Source organism: Zalophus californianus, chromosome 1 (genome assembly GCF_009762305.2).
Source record: "Zalophus californianus isolate mZalCal1 chromosome 1, mZalCal1.pri.v2, whole genome shotgun sequence".
Lineage (NCBI taxonomy): Eukaryota > Metazoa > Chordata > Mammalia > Carnivora > Otariidae > Zalophus > Zalophus californianus.
The window spans coordinates 94,397,714-94,413,632 of NC_045595.1; the positions used below are offsets into that span (position 1 = coordinate 94,397,714).

General features: G+C 46.7%; 2 protein-coding genes across 15 annotated transcripts in view; one reads left to right on the top strand and one right to left on the bottom strand.

The window, feature by feature from the left end:
• The window catches only part of NME9 (NME/NM23 family member 9), a 39,332-nt gene extending 24,949 nt beyond the window's left edge, over positions 1 to 14,383 (bottom strand). Inside the window, exon 1 of the mRNA XM_027586622.2 lies at positions 14,323 to 14,383. The gene's annotated coding sequence lies outside the window, so the exon portion shown is untranslated. The remainder of the gene's footprint in view (positions 1 to 14,322) is intronic.
• The window catches only part of MRAS (muscle RAS oncogene homolog), a 53,821-nt gene continuing 50,554 nt past the window's right edge, over positions 12,653 to 15,919 (top strand). For 4 of the 14 annotated variants that reach the window (XR_004819428.1, XR_004819427.1, XM_027586628.2 and 1 more), the window contains exon 1: positions 12,983 to 13,135. The gene's annotated coding sequence lies outside the window, so the exon portion shown is untranslated. Of the gene's footprint in view, positions 12,674 to 12,981; positions 13,136 to 15,919 lie in introns of those variants that run through there. The other 10 variants (XR_004819429.1, XM_035723004.1, XM_035723027.1 and 7 more) reach the window with 4 other exon arrangements.

Genomic DNA, 15,919 nt, shown 5'->3' on the forward strand with positions numbered 1-15,919 from the left:
CTTAAAAAATGATATATAGATCATAGCATATAGCATGTAAACTTTTGGGATTGGCTTTTCTTCACTCAGCATAATTCCCTGGAGAATCATCTAAGTTGTTTCATGTATCAACATTTTGTTCCTTGTTTTTGCTGCATGTTTCATGAATGGGTGTTCCACAGTTTACTTCTAATTACCTTTTCTATGAGATGGGAGGTAGGAGTCAAATTTCTTTTTCTTCCCCCCCCCCCCCATGGATTTCTGTTATGCAAATACCATTTGTTGAAAAGACTTTGCTTTACTCCATCGTGTTTTTTGGCATGTTTGTCAAATATCAATTGGTTGTAAGTGTGAGTTTCTTTCTGGACTCCCTAGTCTATCCCACCGATTTATTTATGTATCCTTATGCTGGTACTTCACTGTCTTGACTACTGTTGTATAGTGTTGTGGACTGAATGTTTGTGTCCCCTCAAAATTCATATGTTGTAACCCTAATCCTAATGAGATGGTATTTGGAGGTGAGGCCTTTGGGAGGTAGTTAGGTCATGAAGGCAAAGCTCTCGTGAATGGAATTAGTGCCCTTTTAAGAATAAGCCAGAGAGCTAGCTACCTCTCTTTCCGCCCTGCCATGTGCCATCCTAAAATTTGTATGGAACCACAAAAAACTCAGAATAGCCAAAGCAATCTTGAAAAAGAACAGAGCTGGGGCGCCTGGATGGCTCAGTTGCTGGGTGTCTGCCTTCGGCTCGGGTCATGATCCCAGGGTGTCTGCCTTTGGCTCAGGGCATGATCCCAGAGTCCTGGGATCGAGCCCTGCATTGGGCTCCCTGCTCAGCGGGAGGCCTGCTTCTCCCCTCCCACTCCCCCTGCTTGTGTTCCCTCTCTCGATGTGTCTCTCTCTGTCAAATAAATAAAATCTTAAAAAAAAAAAAGAAAAAGAACAGAGCTGAAAGCATCATGCTTCCTGATTTCACATTATATTACAAATCTATAGTAATTAAAACAGTTTGGTATTGGCATAAATACAGACACACAGATCAATAGAACAAAATAGAGAGCTCAGAAATAAACTTATGCATATATGGTAAATTAATTTACGACAGAAGAGCCAAGAATATAGAGTGGGGAAAAGAATAGTCCCTTCAACAAATGGTGTTGGAAAAACTGGACAGCCACATGCAAAAGAGTGAAACTGGACCACTCTCTTAGACTATACACAAAAATTAACTCAAAATGGATTAAAGAATGTAAGACTGAAATCATAAACCCTCTAGAAGAAAACATAGGCAGTAAGCAACTTGACATAGGTCCTGGCAATTATTTTTTTAATTTGACAACAAAAGAAAAGAAAGCAACAAAAGCAAAAATTAATAAGTGGGATGACATCATGATAAAAAGCTTCTGCATGGCAAAGGAAACCATCCAAATGGAGGAAATGAAAAAGCAGCCTACTGAATGGGAGACAATATTTACAAATCATGTATCTGATAAGGGGCTAATATCCAAAATATATAAAGAACTCATACAACTCAATAGCAAAAAGCAATCCGATTACAAAATGGACAGGGGATCTAAATAGATATTTTCCTGAGAAGACACACAGGTGGCTAACAGGTACATGAAAAGATGCTCAACATCATTAATCATCAGGGAAATGCAAGTCAAAACCACAATGAGATATCACCTCATACATGTTAGAAATAGCTATTATCAAAAAGACAAGCAATAACAAGTGTTGGTGAGGATGTGGAGAAAAGGGGACCCTTGTGCATTGTTGGTGGGAATGAAATTGGTGCAGCCGCCATGGGAAACAGTATGGAGTTTCCTCAAAAAATTAAAAATAAAACTGCTATATGAACCAGCAGCTCTGCTTCTGGGTGTTTTCTAAAAAAAACCAAAAACACAAACCTGAAAAAATATCTGTACTTTCATGTTCATTGTAGCATTATTTACAATAGCCGAGATTATGGAAACGAACTTAAACATCCACTGACGGATGAATGGGTAAAGACTGCGGTGTATATATACAATGGGATGTTATTCAATCGTTAAAAAGAATGAAATCTTGCCATTTGTGACATTGATGGGCCTCAAGGGCATTACACTAAATGAAATAAGTCAAAGACAAATACTGTATGATCCCTTTTATATGTCGAATTGAAAACAAAACAAAACAACCAAACAAACAAAAAACAAGCTCGTAGATACAAAGAACAGATTGTTGGTCCAGAGACCAGGAATGTAGGATTGGAGAAAGAGGTGAAGAGGGTCAAAGATAAGAAGAAAAAGAAGGCCAGAGATCTAGCTAGCTCTCTTTCTGCCCTGCGAGGACACAATGAAAAGTCAGCAGTCTGCAACCAGGAAGAGCACCTTCACCTTCACCTTCACCTTCACCTGTGCTTGCTGGCATCACGATCTCTGACTTCCAGCCTCAAGGACTGTGAGAAATAAATTTCTGTTGTTGATAAGTTTAGAGTATTTTGTTATAGCAGCCTGAGCTAAGACATAGTAAGTCTTAAAATCAGGTCATCTGAGTCCTCCTCTAACTTTGTTTTTCTGTTTGAAAATTGTTTTGGCTATTTTCATACAAATCTTAGAATGTCTGTTAGTATCTCTTAAACAATCCTGTTGGAAATTTGATTGGGATTGCATTAAATTAGAGATTAACATGAGGAGAATAGACATCTTAATAATATTGAGTCTTCCAGTTGTGAATATGGCATTTTTCTACTTATTTACTCTTTTAAAAAAAAAAGATTTTATTTATTTGTTTATTTATTTGAGAGAAAGCGTGTGCATGTGTGCAAGCTCGGTGGGGGAGAGGTAGAGGAGGAGGGAGAGGAAGAGGGAAAGAATCCCAAGCAGACTCTGTGCTGTGTGGAGCCCCATGCAGGCTCCATCTCAGGACCCTGAGATCATGACCTGAGCCAAAACCAAGGGTCAGACGCTCAATCAACTGAGCTACCCAGGCGCCCCTCCATTTATTTACTCTTTCATTTCAGCAAAGTTTATAGTTGTTGGAAGTCATTTGTATTTCATGTTTGTTAATGCTATTATTAATGAAATTGCTTTTATGTTTTTACTTCATTTCCAATTATGTCCTTCCAGTTCATAGAAATACACTGGATTTTGTGGGGTGCCTGGCTGGCTTAGTTGGCAGATCATGTGACTTTTGATCTCCGGGTTGTAAGTTCCAGCCCCATGTTGGATGTAGAGATTACTTAAAAATAACATCTTAAAAAAAAAAAAGAAAGATGGGGTGCCTGGGTGGCTCAGTCATTAAGCGTCTGCCTTCAGCTCAGGTCATGATCCCCGGGTCCTGGGATCGAGCCCCACATTGGGCTCCCTGCTCAGTGGGGAGTCTGCTTCTCCTTCTCCCACTCCCCCTGCTTGTGTTCCCTCTCTTGCTGTCTCTCTGTCAAATAAATAAATAAAATCTTGAAAGGAAGGAAGGGAGAGAGAGAGAGGGAGAGAGAGAGAGAGAGAGAGAAAGAAAGAAAGAAAAAGAAAAAAGGAGAAAGAAAGAAAGAAATACACTGGGTTTTGTATACTGACTTTGTATTCTTGCTAACTTTGCCCATTAGTTCTAGTAGTTTTTTGTTGATTGTGAGGCTGACTTTGAAAACAAGCTAGTGAGCCACAAAATGGAAGCAACCTGTCTCTGAGTCCACCAACCTGCATCGGAGTCTAGCTTTTTTTTTCACAGTGTAGCAGTCACTAGGGGTCCCATCAAACTGCTGATCTGTATTCTGAGTCCCTGTAGGGCAGGGGACTTCAGCTCCTTTCTAGTGACTCTTACCACAGAGCCTTGGGTATCCCTCATGAGCAGGACTAGTGAGCCCTGTGCTGCTCACCACTCAGGCTTATCCAGAGGTTAAAGGAGATAGCAAGGAGACATCTGCACCATGCACAGTAGTCTGATCCAGGTTCCTGTCAGCAGCATTCCTCCAAGGCTGCCTCACGTTTCTGCACATTTTGCAAGCAGAGGCACTGACTGTTTATTCTCAACTTGCTTTTCAGGAATGTTTACACAGTGGACAGACTTGAAAGATAGAGATAGCATCTCCTTCTAAAACAAAGAGCAGGGGTGCCTGGGTGGCTCAGTTGGTGAAGCGCCTGCCTTCGGCTCAGGTCATGATCCCAGGGTCCCGGGATCGAGCCCGGCATTGGGCTCCCAGCTCGGTGGCAGTCTGCTTCTCGGCTCTCTCTCTGCCCCTCTGCATGCTCGTTCTCTCTCTCTCTCTCAAATGAATAAAATCTTTAAAAATAAATAAATAAAAATGAAACAAAGGGCAGGTTTGCTTACAGCCTTGGAAGATGGAGGTCATGTCTCCCTCTACAGCAAGCATACTCACTCTCCAGTGTGAAAGCTTTGTTTCCCAAAGCTCAGAGTTCTTCTGTAACACAACCCACTGCATGTGCAGGTGTACCTGGCCCTCTTTGCATCGTCCTCTGGGAATCAAGGTTGAGGAATCCTGTGCAAAAATGCAAATACCCTGATGACTACTGTGCATAATAACCTATCCTTCACCTCTGACCCAGGAGTTTCACGTTTTCTGCTAGTGTCTATAAAACTATGGAAAGATCACTTTTTAGCTTGCAAGTAGGATAAAATCTCAGACCTTCATAGCTCCTGATACCTCCCAAGAGGTAATGAGCGTTGCCCCTTGATTGTTTAGGCTCTCCTGGGAGATTAGAGAGCAGGACTTCTTTCCCATCTAACTTCTCATTAGAACAGAACTCCTTGCCCATCTTTTTGGGCAGACAAAAGAAGCTTTTGAGGCAGACCTGGATCTGTGTGAGTCACACAGATCTCATTACTCAAGACTCTGCTCCTCCAGGTGCCCCCTGGGGCTTCCTGAATGACTGCCACAGGCATTAGAGGCCATGCTCAATGGCCTTCTGGGTTCTCCAAACTTTGCTAAGATGTATACATATTTTGAAATACTACATACAATATCCACATTTGTTTTAGTGTGAAAATAATGTTTTAAAATTCTAACCATCAAAGATTTAAAATTTTTCGGTCTTATTTGTTAGCAGGGGTAATTTCATTGGATTCCAGAGAATGGGGCTAAATAGAAATGAATAAATCCTGCATTTCAGGTTCAAATTCCAGGCAGTTTTTGCTTTTCTAACTTGGTATTACAATATTTCAAATACTATGACTCACGAACACATGTGGCTATAAAGGACGATCATTTCTCCATTGTTTGGCCAGCTGGGGTTGGGTGATTAACGAGGAGAGATGCTCAGGATGCTGGGCTCAGGCTCTTAGTTGCAGAATGTCTCCTGTTGAGAGGCCAGGCCCCGGCACATCGTTTGTGTGGCAGGGAATAATGGCTCTCACCCCAGTTCTGCTTCTTCTTAGCTCCACGAAATGTTCATCAAAGGATTTTCTCAATGAAGGAAGATATCTGATGTTTTAAAAATTATGTTTGAGGGGCACCTGGGTGGCTCAGTTGGCTAAGCATCCTACTGTTGGTTTCAGCTCAGGGTCGTGAGATCTAGCCCCGTGCCAGGCTCCCCACTCAGTGAGGAGTCAGATTTAGATTCCCTCTCTCCCTCTCCCTCTGCCCCTCCCCCCACTCACATCTGTGCTGTCTCTGTCTCTCTCAAATATATAAATCTTTGTAAAAATTATGTTTTACCTGGTTTTCAGCAGTTAACTATGATGTGCCTGCAATCAGTTTTCTCTGTGCTTACCCTCTTTGGGATTCATCAAACTCCTTGAATCTATGAATTTGATGTCTTTCACCCACTGGAAAATGTTTTGCTGTTGCCTCTCTGACTATTGCTTCTGTCGCATTCTCTCTCTCCTCTCCTTCTGGGACTCCAGTGATATGAATGTTAGACACTAGTATATGGCCTGCTTATCTTTTATACTATTATCTCTTTTTTTCTCTGTCTTTTTTCCTGTGCTTTCATTTCAGTGTATTTTTTAATTTGTCTCCAAGTTCAGTAATCCTGTGCTCAGCTGTGTTCAATCTGCTACTAACTCATCCAATGAGTTCTTGATTTCCATTAGTAGACTTTATAAGTTCTAGAGTGTGCATTTTATTTCTATTTTTATTTTTTGTAGAGTCTACGTATCTAGTGACATTTCCTTTCCTTTTATCTATTTTACCTACCTCTTCTTCTGTTTTATTCAACATATTAATCTAAGTGAGGATATTTTGAATTTTCAAAGTATAACACACATGCAATGGTACATAAAGCATGCTAATCGTGAATGCATAGTTTGATGAATTTTCATACTTGCATATACCCATGTAACCATCACCCAAATCAAGATACATAATATTTCTGGTACTTCCTTCCCTCTCAGGCATCACTCCCCTGCCCCAAAGAGATAACCACTATTCTGACTTCTATCACCATCAGTTGGTTTTACTATTTACTGGACCCCATATATGTTGTCTTTTCCATCTGGCTCCTTTCACTTAATATAATGTCTGTGAGATTTATTCATGTTGCTTATGTATCACTACATCATTCTTATTTATTGCAGTATAGTATTCCATTATATGAATAGACCACAATTTATGTATTCATTCTCCAGTTCATAAACATTTTGGTTGTTTCCACGTTTAGGCCATTATGACTAAAGCTACTATAAATATTTTTATATATGTTTTTTGGTGAACATAGTTGCTCATTTCCCTTAAGTATGTACCTAGAAGTAGAAATGTTGAATCAGAAGGTAGATGTATGTTTAGCTATAGTAGGTTCTACTTTCAAGGCTGATTGTGCCAGTTATCAATTTATTGCCATTCAGTGCCAAACCCATCCTTATTACCTGCTCTGTGATAATGAAGCCGGACCCTGTAAACATTTCTCTTCTGCCATCTGGCACATTGTTAAGCTTTGTCAGGAGAGGGTACTGACTGCCACTGCAGGAGAAAGTGGCTTCTCTTCCTGGCTCTGATGTGCTCACCTGCTGGGTTCCTGCAGCACATGGTTCCTGCACACGTGGCAGCCAGAAACACACAGCACGTCTCCACTGACAGCTTCCTCCAGCACCACAGAGGTCAGCTTTTGAATGAATCATCCTGTGGGAAGTTTTCCAGCAAATTCCATAGTACAGCACCTTTCCCTGGATGGCTTCCCTCAGTACCCAAGAGGAATGCTCTCCCTGCATTCCATCTGCAACAAACTTCTTCATCATCCAGGGAGTCATGGCTACACTGTCTCCAACAAGGTGTGGACCTCAGCCTGGGGGTAGAGGGTGAGGAGGGACCTCATATAGGTTTGTTCCTTCTTTGGGTGCTCTGCTTCAGCCCCAGAGGCTACTCCCTGTATCTGCTATAATTATATTCCTTAGAATTCTCCTTTCCTCTTAGCACCTTTTATACTTAAAAATTATTTACATTAAAATTTCCTTGTCCAAATTACTGTATGGTTTCTGTATCCTGAGTAAACTCTGGCTGATACATGGATATACAGTTTTACACCTCTACCACCAATGTCTGAGAGTTCCAGTGCTTCTAGAATCAGTTATTTTAGAGTCCTATCTACTAACTCCTACATCTGAAAGATCTGTGTGTCTGCTTCTATTGTCTATTTTTTCTCTTGCTTATCGTTATCATTTCCTGCCTCTTCACCCGATTATTTTTTATTATATGCAGACATTGTATGTAAGAGGTATAGAGACTGCAGATGATATAATTTGCTACACAGAATGTTCCTTCTTTCCTCTGTTAAGCAGATGACCATGAGGGATGATTGTCTCAGTCTGGTGAAGGATTAAGCTGAGCTGAGGCTGGATTTCAGTTTTTGCAAAACAGTCTATCTCTGTTTACCCGTATTCCTCACACGTGGATTTTGATTGAGAGCCTTGCAGGTCTCTGTACCCTCAGCCATGAGGGACTGTGGAGATTCAGTTGTGCCCTTCAGAGGTTCCTAATCCAACTGTCTAGATTCTGTCCCCTTGTAGATTCAAAATCTGGCAAATGTCATGAGGTAGGAGCTGGCCTTTTGTTTGAGGTATGCCCTTTCTTCTTAGAGAGACTTTGTTTTCTAAGTGCTGTAAGACTGTGGAAGATTTCACTCTGCTTTTTGGATGTACTCAGACCCAGAACTCAGCAAATGTCCTGTGGAGAAAATGGGGTTGTGTTTTTAAAGCCTCCATGTTCCCATTTTTCATTCTAGTACCATGTAGCCACTCATAGCTTTACTGGTTTCCTTTCCTCTATTAGAGATCTTTCTTTTGGGCAAAGCTTGATTGTTAGGCAATGCCCCAAACTGGCAAATGTCCAGGGAGATGAGTGAGGGGACAGCTGGAGAGACTCATCTCATCTTGTTGTGGTAGGACCATTGGCCTGCCACAACCTACTACATCCTGCCTAGAAGAGGAAATCCAGGCTTTTTTTTTTTTTTCTAAAGATTTTATTTATTTATTTGAGAAAGAGAGATAGCGAGAGAGAGCACGAGCAGGGGAGGCCGGGTGGGGAGAGGGAGAAGCAGACTCCTTGCTGAGCGGGGAGCCCGATGCAGGACTTGATCCCAGGACCCCAGGATCATGACCTGAGCTGAAGGCAGATGCTTAACCGACTGAGCCACCCAGGTGCCCCAGAAATCTAGGCTTTTGAGATTCAAAACTCTTTTCTTTTTGAACTTCTGTCTGTAGCATGTATTTCAAAATCTTAGAGTTGACTTTTCTTTCTTGACAAATTTGTGCTGTAATATCCCTAACTGGAGGCTCTGAATGTCAAAATATCTGGGTTCAATGTTCTTCAAACTGTAGGTCACAACCCATTAATGGGGCATAAAATCAATTTAATAGGTCTTGATAGCATTTTTAAATGAAACAGAATAGAATAGAGTATATCACATATAGTAAAGATAAATAGTTTCATTAAATTTTTGTTTCACTTGTGTGTGTATGTATTTGGTTTTCAGTGTAAACCCTATTCGTTTCTATGGGTTGCAGCCAAAAATGTTTAAAAGCCACTAGACTTTAGTTTAAACAGAGGAAGAGCTAAGGGGGAGAAAAACGAATGATCAGAACAAATGTATTAATTGAGTACGGACACCTTTTTGGAGAAGTGTGGCCATGCCTGGGACTGATTCTTTTCTGGCCCCAGCAAGCAAGAGGGAGTCTATGAGAGGGATAAACCACAAGCATCAGGAACCATAAGCATCAGAGAAGAAAATCCTGTGAGGTCTATCTCCTCATGGGGCTGGGGCAGCTGGGGATGTGCAGAGGGGGTAGCAGGGAGAGTTGAAGATGAGAGATGACTGAATTTGGATCGGTACGAGCCATGAGAACCCTGAGAGAAGACCATGTCATTCTTGGTGCTATATCATGTGTAGCCCAGGGAACAAAAGCCTGTGCTTGGCCCAGAAGAAAAGCCAGCTGAGGGGATGAACAGGCATGGGGGTGGGGTGAGGCTCTTCTGCTAACCCATGGTTGGTGCTTCGGGGTCAGCAAAAGATCTAAGTCTAGCCACAAGCCTGAGGAGACTAGTATCCACTTCACCTTCTCCCTGCTTTCCTAACAACAAACACAAACACAATTGACCTGCCTGTCGAGGCCACCAGACATAGGCGAAAGAGTATGGGCTCTGTGGTCAGAAGTCCCTGACTCTGAGTCTACTGGCTGGATGGGATTGGGCTTGTGTCTCCTTATTAAGACAGTGTAGGTAAGACCAGCACAGGTCATTGGGAAATGTGCAGACTCATCATTATGCCCATGCCTGGCACACTGTGAGTGCTCAGGAGTTCAGAGCTGCTTTTGCCCCGAGGGACCGCAGTGGGGCAGAGAGTTCTGGAAGAACATTGTGCCACAATGACCAGGCTGGCTCCTGGCCCTTGAAATCCCCAGGCCCTCTAGGCTTGTGCACTGAACCCCCAGGCACCAGTTTGGGTCTGCTCTGAGGCATGGCACTCAGCAAGCCTTGGGGCAGAGAGACCAGCCCAAGACACTGCAGTGGATGTGGTACATTTGCTTGTGTCTCTGAGCCGGAAAGTTCTGCTCTGGGTCAGCCAAGCAACTCCTGTCTTTGCCCTATTGCAAGAGCTGGCTCCTGGCCCTGTGGCTGGCCTTGGACTTCAGGCCCTGAAACTTGGGCCTGAGCCCAGTCTGGGTTTTTGGCCAGGAGTCCTTTGGGCCAGGAGTCTGGCCTTCTACCTTGCTGCAAACACACCTGGTCAGCCACGCGGATCTGCCGGAGTTTTGGAAGACTTCAGCTCAGTCATACTTCAGCATATAAGGGTTTCTCCTTTCTCAGTCTAGCTGAGTGTTATTTGTCCCTTAAGCCCTGGCTCAACCATCACCGCTCACAGAAAGCCTGTGCTGGGCACCCACACCCTCCCCACTCTGGGTTGGGTGCCCTTCCTCTGGGCCCCCACAGGACCTGGGACCTCTCTCTTCCACACCATTTACCCTCGGCTGGCACTCAGTTTGCTTGGAGGCAGGCTTCTGCACAGCACCCGGCACACAGGAGGTGCTCTGGCAGTGAATGAACTGTCAAACTCAGGCCTCATTTTCCTGCTCAGTGCCCCTGTCTGCCGGCAACTGAGCATACTTTATTTCAGGGTTCAAAGAGCAGAGGAGGCAGCCCAAATGGGACAAGGGCCCTGTTGTAAGCCCTCAGCCACACCCTGCATTAGAGAATCCCAGGTACCTGTGTGTGACTACTAGCTGTTTCAGTTCCATTTCTGAGGAGACGGATTTTTATTTTTTTATTTATTTTTTTAAAAGATTTTATTTATTTATTTGACAGAGAGAGAGACACAGCGAGAGAGGGAACACAAGCAGGGGGAGTGGGAGAGGGAGTAAGCAGGCTCCCTGCCCAGCAGGGAGTCCGATGCAGGGCTTGATCCCATGACCCTGCAGTCTCAGGCACTGTCTCAGCTCAAGCTGAGGGCAACAGAGCCCTGTGCCAGGCAGGGCCCAGGAGAGGATGTTTCTTGACAGACGGAGCCCAGGAGGGGCTGACAGACAACCAGGACACACAGACCTCTGCCAGTCTCCCCCCAAGGCTTGTGGTAAATGGAAGGAAGAAGAAGAAGCAGGTTCAGAGCAAGACCCAGCCGGTCACAATGAGCATCTCTCCCTCAAGCCCCTTCCTCAGCCAGCTCTTTTACTCCCTACCAAGGTACGATACTTGATAGCACCTAAAGCATGGGGACTCTTAGGGTCCATGGGGACTTCAGAGCAGCAAGTGGAAGTGGGGGGACACAACGGCTCTCACCAAATGGCTGCATGGGTACCTGGGAGGCCAATCAAAACCTACATCAGATTAGGCTTGGGGTAGAAGGTGAAGCTCTCAAAATGACAAGCGGGTGAGGGGCGCCTGAGTGGTTCAGTCAGTTGAGTGTCTGCCTTCAGCTAGGGTCATGAGTCCTGGGATCGAGTCCCACATGGGGCTCCCTGCTCAGCGGGGTGTCTGCTTCTCTCTCTGCCCTCACCCAGCTTGTGCTCTCTCTCTCTCTCTAATAAATAAATAAAATCTTTTTAAAAAATGACAAGGGGATGGAGTTCCCTGGATATGTAAAACGGTTCCAAGTCATCAAGGTCCACCTACAAGAAAGTCCTCAAAAATGACACCAGTTATCAAAATTACAATGAACTATCACTTCACTCCCAGTAGGGTGGCTATAATAAAAAAGACAGCATTGGCAAGGATGCGGAGTCATTGGTCCTCTCGCACATCGTTGGTGGGAATGTGGTACAGGTGCTTTGGAAAGCAGTTGGGGGTTCCTCAAAATGTTAAACATAGCTAAGCATATGACCCACAATTCTACTTCTACTTCAGTTCTACTCTAGTTCTACTCCTAGGCATACCACCAAGAGAAGTGAAAACACATGTTCCTATAAAGATTGTACTCGAATGGTCATAGGAGCTGTTATTCCTAACAGCCCAAAAATACAAACAACCTAACTGTCCATCACGTGAAATGGAGTAACAAAATTCAGTGTATACATACATTGGAATATTATTTGGTCATAATAAGGAATGAGGTGCTGCTTCATGCTGCAACATGGATGAACGTTGAAAACTTAATGCTAAGTGAAAGAAGCCCGTCACAAAACGTCACATGTGGTAGGATTCCATCTATATGAAATGTCCTGAGTAGGCAAATCCATGGAGACAGAAAGTAGATGAGTGGTTTCCACCGACTGGGGGGATGGGGAATGGGGAGTGACTGCAAATGGGTAAGGTTTTTGGAGGGGGGCGGCATGAAAATGTTCTGGAATTAAAAATCGTGATGGTCCAGCAACTTTGCTGATATACTAAAAACCACGTAATTGTACACTTTTAAAGTCTTGTTTTATGGTATGTGAATTATATTTCCATTTTCTTAAAATAAGGAAAAAAATGTCATCGATGGAGAGGAGTTAGAACTGAAACAATGACATGGAGCACGAGTGTCGCCTGTGCCCGTCGTATCCACCTGAACGAACTTGGTGCCCAGGAATGGTGCACCAAGAAGGCCTTGGGGGAAGACACGCTGGGTCAGGATCTAGGAAGAAACACGTCCCGGGATTCGAAACGAACGCGGCTGAGGTGACGGCCGGGGTCGCTAAGGACTGGGGAGGACTGGGGAGGCGTCGGTAGGCTCAGAAGTTGGTCGGGCCAGAGCGGAGACTCCAAGGTTGGGGCACAGAGGCTCTTAAAGAGGCCCGAGCGATTTCCCATTCTGCGTCCACTTTAAAGCCAGCGCCGCGGAGCTAGGTTCTGACCGGGTAAGTGCGCGGGGTCGCAGGGGAGGCGGCTGGGGCCCTGCTCGGAGCCGGCGGGGGAGGTGGGGTGGGCTCGGCGGGGGGGAATCGGCGCGGGTGGCCAGGACTGAGCGGCCGAGCCGCGCATCCCGGGGGCTCGGGTGCGCGCGGGGGCGGCGGGGGTCGCGGCGCCGCCGCCCCCCCCCCCCCCCCGCCGGCGCCCGCCGCGGCGCTCTATTTTTAGCAGGCGCTGTTGCAATATAAGGAATGCGCGGCGCGCGAGGCGCTCGGGGCGCGCGCGGGCTGCGCGGTCGCTTTAAGGAGGCGCCGGGGCGGGGACGGGCGGGAGCGGCCAGAGGGCCGGCGGGCCGGGAGCCGCCAGTCCGGCTGCAGTGGGGCTGGCCGGGCGCGGCGCTGCCTCCTCGGCAGCGCGAGCATGAAGGAGGCGGCCTGAGGGCCGGAGCCGACCCGGGGCTGGAGCGCGGGGTGAGTGGTCGCAGCCGCTGGGGAGGGGAGTAGGGTCCCGCCCGGCGCTTTGTTCCGGGCGGGAGGTGTGGCCGCCCCCGGGCCCTGCCGCGCTCACCGCGCGCGGAGTGCGCCCGGGGACTGGCGGGGAGTGGCCTTTTGCCCCCCACCGCAGGCTCCGGCGTAACGTTGTGCGATCGAGAAACCCGCCACAATAGAGACCCCAGCGGGGAGGGCCTGTCCACCGCCCAAAGAGCCCCTTTCATGGAACCGCCCTTCGGTTTCTTATCTGCCTCGGCGAGGACCAGCGGGGTGGTGGGCGGCATGACTAGAGCGGCAGGGGAGGTGGCGGGGGGGGCGGGGGGGGGACTGTTTCTCCCGTTTTAAAATGGCGTTAACGTGGGCAGGGATCCGCCGCGGGTGTTGTCAAATTTATCTCAATAATAAAAAGCAGCCTGCCGCACAAACAACCCTTCACTGCGCCCGGGGCTTGGGGCTCTGCTCACAACTGGGGCCTGGCTCATTCATTGACCGGACCTGGCTGGGGTAACTGAGTGGGGCACGGTGCCCATTACTGCTCTGCGGGGAAGGTAAGGACAAAAAAATGAGCGACAGTGCAGTGTGGTCAACAACGGGATCAGGGAAGAGAAGGGGTTGTGGGACAGACAGCGTGGAAGGTCAGGGAAGGCCTCCTAGAGGAGGTGATACCTGGCAGGAGTGTGGGCGCTGAACACCCAATTACACTCTGTGGCTGGAACTGAGGTCTGTGCTGGCCTTGGAGAAAGCGGAGTCTGGAGAGATGGACAAGGGCCGCTTCATCGGGCCCTGATCTCAGAGCTCTGGGATTCCCCTACCACCCCCCACCCCCCCACCCCCGCCCTACGGGCCCCTGCTGGTACCGAACCTCCTTGAGCTAAATGGTTCTTGCATCTACAAAACACACACTCTATCCTGGACCTGATCAGAGAGAATGACTGACGAGGCTCAGAATTCTAGCCGCAAAAGAGTAATAAGGGAGATCTGACTTAAAAACCCTGAAGCCCGACTATAATAGCGGCACCAGCAGGGCTCACACAGACCAGGCACTTGACCAGAGTGTGCTTGCTCTTGCTGGTCACTTGACAAGACTCCCAGAAGTTTATTGTAATCCCCACATGCAGATGGGAAGCTGTGGCTAGAAAGTATCAGTAACTTGCCCAAGATCCTACCTTGAGACCATGTGGCTGTTCAGGCTCCTCACCTTAGAGTCGGGCTGTTCTGGACTTGAGGGCTCCAGGTGCAGCCTGTCCTAAGCTTTTGCTCAGTTGACAAGCACGGGTTGGTTGAAGTGTGGGGTGGTGACCTTTTGGTATTAATAACTGACATGTGTCAGGGGCTTTGCAGTGAACAAAGCATTTCACGGAGACAGTTCTTAGAGCTTCTTCTGCTTCTCTTCCCAGGGAAGAAACTTGAGCTGCCTAACATTTTATAAATCTCCTAATTTCCTGTAAATTGCAAGTCCCTGCTGACTGGGGCTGAAAAGGTTTCGGGCGGTGGTTTTCAACCTTGGGTCTGTTCTCACTCTCAGCAGCCAGTGAGTTTCTCTGTCTGCGGTTTATGGTGTAGTTTGTACTTTCTCTGCCAGGTCAGGAGGTATTGGGCTTTGATGCTCTGGGGTTTTCAAGGCTGCAGGGTCTGCCAGCCTCTTGCGGAGGCGGTGGTGTTGAGTAAGCCAGGTGCTCTGGTAGAAACTGCCCCCACCCCCGACCCCTGGCCTCAACATTTCTTTATGGAGAAGAGGATCAGAGCCCCCTGCTGAACCCCAGTGAGGCAAGAGACAGTCTTCCAGGGTGTGCCTGCTTTGCTCTCGCAAAAGGCAGTTTGCACTTTCCACTACTCATACTTTCACCTACAGAAGACATTTTTGTGGCGGGTATAACTTTTATTTTATTATTAGCTCTAACCATAGGTATTTCACACTTTGAGTTGATCTGAGCTGCTTATAAAGTGACAGATCTCTGGGGTTGGTTTCGGAGTTTGAGTGATTACCTGGAACCAGGGAGGACTACCAAACTCGGATGAGCTGAGCTAGCTCCTGGGGTGACTGGTCCTCACATCAAGTCAGATTTGCATGGTGACCAGCCTGTTGGATCAAGTGAGTTCTCAGGGAACATGACCTCCGCTTTATATCTCACACCTGGTGTAATCAGTTCTACCAATGAAATGCCCCCGCACAGAGTGTTCCTCCCTGCAAGTGATTGAAAACATACCTGCTCATGCACTCTGTATAATTTGTACAAACCACACTTATGTGACCTAAATGTGCAAAGCTGGAATATTCTCAAGCATCAGAAGTGTGCATTGAGTTGCAGAGGTTCTGTACCTGTCAGGCTCAAGGCACGTAAGAGGTACAGTTACCTTTGTGTGGCGTTGGGACAAAAGAAGGAGCTGGGAGAGCACCCTGTGCCCTGGGGCATCTGGCAAGTATCCATTGTCTAGGGACTACGCAGAAAATTCAGGGTGCGAGAGGAATTTTGTTGATGGACTCTGAGGCCTTGCCAACCTTCATCGTCTTGGTTGTTACCACTGGGCCTTACGGCACTGGATCAGTGGGGCTGCTTTTGGCTGCAAATAACAAAACCCAAGGAATAGTAGGTTAAGCAGAGTTTAGATCTTCCAAGGATGCCGAAGCTGTGAGGATGCTCTACACAGACACTGGGTATTAGTGCCCCTTCCCGCAAGCTCTTGCATGGGAAAGGCAGCCAAGAAGGCTGAGGTTCTGGTGACCAGAGCGATGGTTTTACCTTATTGGGTCACAGCCTCTTC